The sequence below is a fragment of the Equus caballus genome, chromosome 25 (genome assembly GCF_041296265.1).
Source record: "Equus caballus isolate H_3958 breed thoroughbred chromosome 25, TB-T2T, whole genome shotgun sequence".
NCBI lineage: Eukaryota > Metazoa > Chordata > Mammalia > Perissodactyla > Equidae > Equus > Equus caballus.
In genome coordinates, this window is record NC_091708.1 from 40,782,501 (window position 1) to 40,790,348 (window position 7,848).

The window sequence follows — 7,848 nt, forward strand, 5'->3', positions numbered from 1 at the left end:
CGAGCCCAGATTGTCCCCTTCTCGTGCCAGGGACAAGACCTCCAGATGGTCCCCAGAGCCGCTCCATCCAGGAAGCCTCCCCTGGAACAGGACCTCCACCACAGCTGTGCACCCACTGGACCCCAAGGGGCGACCCCTCCCTCCCTCCTTCTCAGCCTGTATGTCAGGCCTCCCTGGGACCCTCCTCATCCGCCAGGAGTATTGCCTGAGGCCAGGTGGTGGGATGGAGGTGGTGGGGTGGCAGAACCATGGGTGGCAATCTCCAACTTAGACTCTTTGAGAGAGGAAAGCAAGGATAGAGGTCAGCTTGATGGTACCATCCCTGATGCTGCAGAAATTGAGCTGGGATGGGGCGGGGCTGAGAGCCTGACCACGGCCCCCCACACCACGCAAACCAGTGCCATGTGGTCCAGCCACATCCCTGTGGTCCAGAGAGGCATGTCTTCTCCCGGGCCTCACCTTCTCCAGGCAGCTTCGCCAACTTCACCCAGCTGGCCTGGGGGTCTCCTCTGTGCTCCCCTAGACTCCCCTGCTGCCTCTGCCACAGCACTGACCCCTCTGGACTGTCCTTGTCTCCACTGCCCGGTCTGCTCACCAGCTGAATCTCCAGAGTTCTGTTCATCATCAAGCACAGAGTGAGAAGGGAATGAATGAATGAAGAGCCTCTCCACATTGACAGGCTCTCCTGCCCTTGCAGGTCATGCCCACCCTCCGGGGAGGAATTTGCCCCCTCCCCAGCTTTGTGCTGGTCATTAACTCAGTGCCGGGACTTGTTGGTTAATGAATAATTAAGCTGGACAGGGGCTGACCTCGGGCTGACCTTGAGCCTCCCCGGCAAGTCCTCCCCTAGTCTGATGTGTGACGGCCCCAGTGACCCTTCTCCTCCTCCTCCCTATTGGTGGGTTCTGAATCCTGGGGATTCAGACCACAAAGTCCTGCCCCAGCCCCCAAGCCTGCCCCAGCCTACCCACGAGGCCATCCCCCAGGACACAGGGAGCGGGGACTTCTTTTCCCCACACTCCTCGCCACAGCCCAGAAGAGCAGAACTGAGTGGGCACAGAGGCCTCGAGCTGGGCTGTGTCACTGATGTGCTAAGCGACCTGGGGGCCCATCTATTCTCCCCCATCCCCAATCCTCCTCCCGCTGGGCCTCAGTTTCCCCATCAGTCAATTCTATTCATTCACTCACTCATTCATGCATTCAGTGGATATGTTAGGCAGGGCTGAGCATGAGGGGAGGGGGTCTTGCCTTCAGGGACTAGGTCAGCCGTCCCAGGCGGCTGCCATCCAGAGCAACTTGTGCTCAGGGGCAGCTTCACAGAGGCGAGGGGCCCCTTCCCCTACCTGAGAGGTGAGACGGCATCCTGGAGCAGGTGTCATCTATGCTAAGGCCTAGAGGGGAAGAAAAGACGGGGAGCAGGAGCTCCTGGAGGAGTAACAGCACGAGCACAGGCCCCACAGAGAGAGAGGGACCCCCTGGGAAAATCACAGGCAGTTCAGTTTGGTTGGCTGTATCAAGACCTGAGGAGCAGGGGGTGGGAGTATGAAATGAACCCAAAGACGATGAGGAGCAAGAAGGTTAGAGGCTGGGGAGGGGAGTGGCCAGATTGCAACCTGGAAAGTCCCTCTGGCAGCTGCTGCATGGAGATGGTTTGAATGGAGCAGAGACATGGCCCTGGGGGGCTATGGTGTCCCCCCAGGCAAGAGGTAATGGGGTCTGGATAAGGGCAGAGAGTGGGAGAGAAGTTGATGGATTCAAGAGTTATTACGAAGTGGAATCGTCAGAACTTGGTGACTAACTTCCACTTGTGGCCAAGATCCAGCAACAGAGGCCAGATTTACTATCCCACTTGAAACAACTAATAACCTCTAATCAATAATTAGAGGGAAGAGTGTGCGGTGCTCACACAGGGCTAGGAATAGTGCCTGTTCCCACCAGCCAGACTGGAAAACCCATAAGTCAGAGGGCAGTGGGTAGAGCCCTCAGGAGATTGTGGCCTCAGGTTGGGGATAATTAGCCCCAGATGAGCATTGCTAGAAACCCACCCAACAAACCATAAAGCAAAATCCAAATGGATCAATTGGTTCCCAAGTAATTCAACTGCTTCCCAGAACAAAGCTCGAGAAGATTTACAAGAGTACAAAATATGCCCACATCACAATGTCTAGAATCCAACAGAAAATTTCTAGGCATGCAAAGAAGTAGTAAAACATGACCCATAAAGAAAACAATAATTAATCAATTGAAACTGACCCAGAACTGACCCAGATGTTAGAATTAGCAGAGAAGGATTCTAAAGAAGTCTTTATAACTGTATTCTACATTTTGAAAACATTAACTAGAGACAGGAAGATATAAAAAAGATCCAAATTGAACTTTTAAGAGTTGAAAATCACGACGTCTGAGATGAAAAAGGCACTGAATGGGATCCATGGCAGATTAGACAAGGCAGAAGAAAAAGTTAGTGAACTTGAAGGCAGAGCAATAAAAACTATCCAAAATGAAACATAGGGAAAGAAGACCCCCTGGTCCCCCAAATGGAAAGAGCACAGTGAGCTGCAGGGAAGTTCCAAGCAGCCTAATAGAGGGATAATTGGGGTCCCAGAGGAGAGGAGGAAGGGGAAGAGAAAAAATATTGGAAGAAATAAAGATTTAACTTTTTCCAAACAATGAAATCTATATCCAAGAAGCTCAATGACCCCTGAGCACAGACGCTTGGTGACCAACAGGATGCGGAGGGTGAGGGAGAAGGGGCAGGCCAGGGTGATGTCCAGCTTCCTGCCCGGGAGACCATGGCTGGGGACCATTCTCTGAGGGGGAGGCCTGGAGGAGGGGCAGGAAGGGTGGGATCGGGGTGGGAAGGACCTGTAGGCTGCAGGGACACAGACAGAGGTGTGCAAGGACAGCGAACGTGATGGGTCTGGTGTTCAGATGGCAAGGGACTGAGGATGGAAGCCCAGGAGGCCATGGACACGGTGGGCACTGCAGGGAGAGCTGAGGGCCAGGGGCAGACCCCAGGACACACCATCAGTTAATCAAGAGGCAAAGCCAGACGGGCCACATGGGGAGCCTGAGAAGGGACAAGCAGAGAAGGAGGACAGTGTCCAGATGGAGTGACCATGATGAGAGACTGGTCCAGTGGCCATGCTGACACTCAGAGGGCAAGTCTGGTGAGGCTGGCTCAGCCCTAGGGCGGGACTGTCTCAGGATATTGTACAGGAAGTGGTGGACGTGGGGAGTCTTGGGGAGGGGTGGGACCTAAGGGGACAGCGGGGTCTGGAAGAGGGTGGCAGGCATAAGGTACTTCTCAGGAGAGTGAAGGCTGGGTGGGTGGGAGGTGGGGTGGAGGCAGGGAAGATGGAATTTCAGATCTCGGAGGTGCAGCCGAGCAAGCAGTGACCAGTCAGGGTGGACCATGGTGCAGGGGCCAAGCTGAGGGCCCTGGAGATAACAGGACGGAGAAAGAAAGAGGCCAGCATGTTGGCTAGGGGTCCTCATGGTACCCAGGAGGGACATTCTGAGTGGGGGGAAGAGGACTCTGGGAGGCCCCCAAATCTTCTGAGGATGAAGGGTCGTGCCAGGGATGAGTAAGTGACCCCGCAGACCAGGATGCAGGATTCACAAAAGGGTGAGGGAGTCGGGCAGGGGTGGGGGAGAGGCGAGCTGTGGTGGATGGAAGGGCATCACAGACTCCGGTTAGGAATCATGGAGAAAGAGGAGAGAGAGAGGGAGAGAGCGAGCTGGTTTTCTGCACATTGGACCCCGTCGCTGCCACCCAGATGGGCAGCTTGAGGAAGGATACGCTTGTGCATCTGGCCTCATGGGCAGCTCCAGCTGCTCCGAAGAGCCCTGGCCCAACCCCAGCCTGGGCTTTGAAGCCAGGGCTGCAGGATGGAGAGACAGGTGAGGAGCGAGGAGCCAGGCCCCACAGCCTGCCACCGGAGCCCCACGCTCCAAGCTTGGAGCTGGGCGCAGACGTGAGGCCCGAGCAAGGATGCGGCAGGTAGCAGTGTGCCTCTGAAGCTCAGAGGCTCAGGACAGCCTCCCTTGGCAAGGGGCCCGGGGAGGCCTCAGCCTGCTCGGCAAGGCCACCTGCTGTCTCCTGTCCCTGCCAGCGCTGGGGGTCTGGGCAAGCGGGGAGGAGGCCATCTCCCTGGATCTCAGCTGGGCGCAGGGGGCGGCTTCTGCTTCCCTCTCCCCAGCAAGGAGCCGCTAAGCACCACTCCCCCGCCCGCCCCGGTCTCTCAGTCCTCTAGCGCTCTGCTGAAACATCCAGAAATAGTCTCCTCCCCACGGCAGTGTGCTGTGCTCCCAAATGAATACGGGATTACACACACCCAGGGCACCCATGCTCAGAATGTGCGTGGAAGAGAACAGACACAGGCGTGAGCACAAGCAGTCTCAGAAATGTGCACACACTTGGGAGCAGCTACCGCCAGCAATGCACACACGTGTAGAGAAATGACATACACAAACAAGCACATGCGTGAAACCACGGAGGTGGGTCCATGCAACATGTGCACCTGCACACGTGTGCCAGTGTGCACCGATATGCACCCAGAATGCAAACATACATCAGACAGACGTGCACACACGGCCATTTCCCTTACATCCGGGCAACTCTGTGCATCCAGGCAAATGCCCATTCCACGAGCTGATAAGCATTCACTTGTGCGGGAAGATGTCCCCCCCCAACCTAAACGCACAGCGAAAACCAAATACAAACAGATGTACGCAGGCACATGCAAGATGCACATAAAACACGCACAAAGATGCACCTATACATAAATGCACACGTGCATAGGAACATGCGCAGTATTTACGCATATGTGGCACTGCTCACACTTAGACCTACGGACATGCGGAATCAGCAATACACGCACAGTCTTGCCCATGTACACAATGCACAAAAACTTCCACACATACAGAGATCTACCTGCAAATGCACACGCATCCTCAGATATACCTGCATGCATATCAAAGTCTACCTGTGGGTACTCACACACGTCCCTGCGGATTCACACTCAGATGCACATTTGCACGCTACATGGAAAGCCCCATGAGGGCAGGGACCACGGTCCCCTGGTTCACGGCTGCATCCCTGATGCCCAGCGCAGGCCTGGTGCACAGGGGTTTGCTAGGTGGGACATCAGGGAACAGCCTGAGCAAAGGCTCAGAGGCATGAGGGCAACGGACAGTCTGGAGAGTGGCCAGGAGTCCTAGCGCCTGAATGAGGGTGGGACGGGCCTGGGTGGCCATGGCCTTGGGTGTCCTGCTGGGGAGGGGCATTCAGGGCCTGGTTACTCCTTGACTTCCTCTTCCTCCCCTCCTTCCTCACCCACACACCTCTGCTCCCCCTCTGTGTACTGACAGCAGGTGGAATGTCAGGTGTCGGCATAGCAGGGGAAGTTGGGGCAGGCATGAGAGGGGGTCACAGAAAACATGCGACCTTGCAGCCAGGGAGGCAGGTCTTATTTCAGATCTCGGCTTCATTAGTGCTGGCGACCAGCTCAGGCCACTGACTGTCTCTGTGCCTGTTTTCTTACCCGGCCAGTGGGAAGACCACATGGTTTGGATGCGTAGATGCCATTGAGTTTCCTCCCTCGGTGGCCTTCCTAGCACAAGCTAGGGCCCAGGAATCCTGGGAACCGCAAGGTGGGCTCTTCAGGCCTGGGGGAGCTGGCGGCAGGACCCTCTCCAGGGCGCACAGGCCTGGCTCCCTCTGGACGCCCGGGCAGGTCGAACCAGGAGGACTCGATTCTCCTGAGCCTCACTCGTGTCTTCTGCCAAATGGGATGCTCGCTCCTGTGTCACAGGCTGTTGTCGTGAGCCACTAGCAGCTCCGAGGACAGAACCAGTCGGACTGTTTGTTGAAGGGTATCCCCCACACACGGAGGGACATCCCACGTGTTTGGCCGTAAGAATTTTTACAAAGTGAACCCATCTGTATAACTAGCCAGCATCCACATCAAGAAATAGAACACGTCCCCAGAAGCCAGGTGAGGGGCCGTTTTTACAGAACATAAAGCAGACCCGGTCCCCACGGGCCAGCCTGTCCCCCTAGGTTTCTGCTTTCCCTTGCAGCCAGCAGGGGACACGCGGTCTCCTCTACTCAGGACCCCTTTGCCACAGGGCCACCCCACCCTCTCCTCAATTTGGCCAGGTCCCTGCAACCCACAGGCGGGTCAGCCTGCAGCAGCCCCCTTGTCCTGCCTCTCGCAGGCCAGGCCTGGGCTCCTGCGGCCAGCGGAGGGGCGGCCTCCCCGGGCAGGGAGACCGAGTTCTGGGTCTTAAGCACCAGCCCCCCCCAGAGCTCCATTTGGGGAGCTAGGAAAGCTGGGGAGGACCACACAGACCCTGAGTTTCTATGCTGCCCTGCCCCTTTGAGCCACTTGTTGACATGGCCCAAGGTCCCACGGCTTCAAGGGAACACTCAAACCCAGGGCTGACGCACTCAAAGCCCACAGCCCCTATAACAGTGGGGATCATTATCTCTATTTTATAGACGAGGAAACTGAGGCTGAGAGAGGCCAAGAACAGAGCCAGGTCTGCAGCTTGGGGCAGAACCTGACCCTGCCATTCTCCTGCTCCAACCCCTCCCTGCTGCTGGGCTGGGGCTGACCTCCTTCACCACCCCAGGCCCTCCCTGGCCTGGCCCCGCCCATTGCCCATCCTCTCCTGCCCTCCAGCGCACTGGCCTTTCCCAGTTTCCCCAGTGCTGGAATAGAGTGGCCGTCCCCTGTCTCCCCTCTCTCTCCCTCCTCCCTGGAGGCTGGAAAGCCAGGCACCAGGTGGGTTGGGAGACCCTGACCTGACCCCTTTCCTCCGACCACGCCCCCATCCCAGGCATGCACATGTCAGCACCCCACTGAGAAAACCCGCCTCCACCTCCCCTCTGAGAGCTGGGTTCTGGAGTCATGGGGCCGCTCGCTTGCTGTGTGGCCGTGGACTATGTGTGTCCCCTCTCTGAGCTTAGTTTACCCATCCATAAAATGGGGATAGGAACCATGTACTAGTGTCGCTGGGAAGACTCGGTGGTATAAATGCCATATAAACCCCCAACACGCTTCCGGGCAGCGAGGAGTGCTGGCATTTCTCACGACCCCCTCATTTCATCCCCAACAACCACCCCCGTTTATAGATGAGGAAACTGAGGCTCAGACAGGTCACGCACTTTCCCAGGCGGCAAGGCTCCAAACCCGGGCCTACTCGAGGCACGGCTGGCTCCACCCCTGCACCGGCCATCCTCTCTCCGTGGGAGCCACCCTGCACCTTCCCCTCCCCCCCCCGCCCACGTTTGTCGGTCCTTCCCGCCAGCTCGCGGGCTCCCCCGGGGCCGGGCCCACACGTGTGGGGCGCCGGTGCCAGGCCCGCGGGCGGAGGGGGGGCGGCCGTGGGTCGATACCGCGGTGGGATGAATGGGAGAGGAGCGAGCAGAGCGGCAGGGAGGGCGCGGGGAGGAGGTGCGCAGAGGAGGAGGTGGAGGACGGCGGGGGAGGGCGGGGGAGGGCGGAGGGCCCCCAGCCCTGCGGGGCCCGGCCGGGTCTGCAGCCGTCAGCGCCGAGCGCGGCCCCGCGGCCCCGCCGAGGGATCGATAACTAATTTCACCGCAGCAACCGCCCCAGTTTTTTCCCGATAATTGTGCGCCGGCAGCTGCGAGCGAGGCCCCCAGCCCGGCGTGCGGCCCCCGCCCGCGCCCGATCAATTGACACCGCCACCGGGCGGCAGGAAAACTCATTTTTCTCCAGCTCCCCTGCTCCCGGGGAGCGCGGGCTGAGCTCCGCCTCCGGCGCGGGTCGAGGAGGCGGCCGGTTCCCGGACGGACTCGGGTTTGGGAAGGTGGCTCCC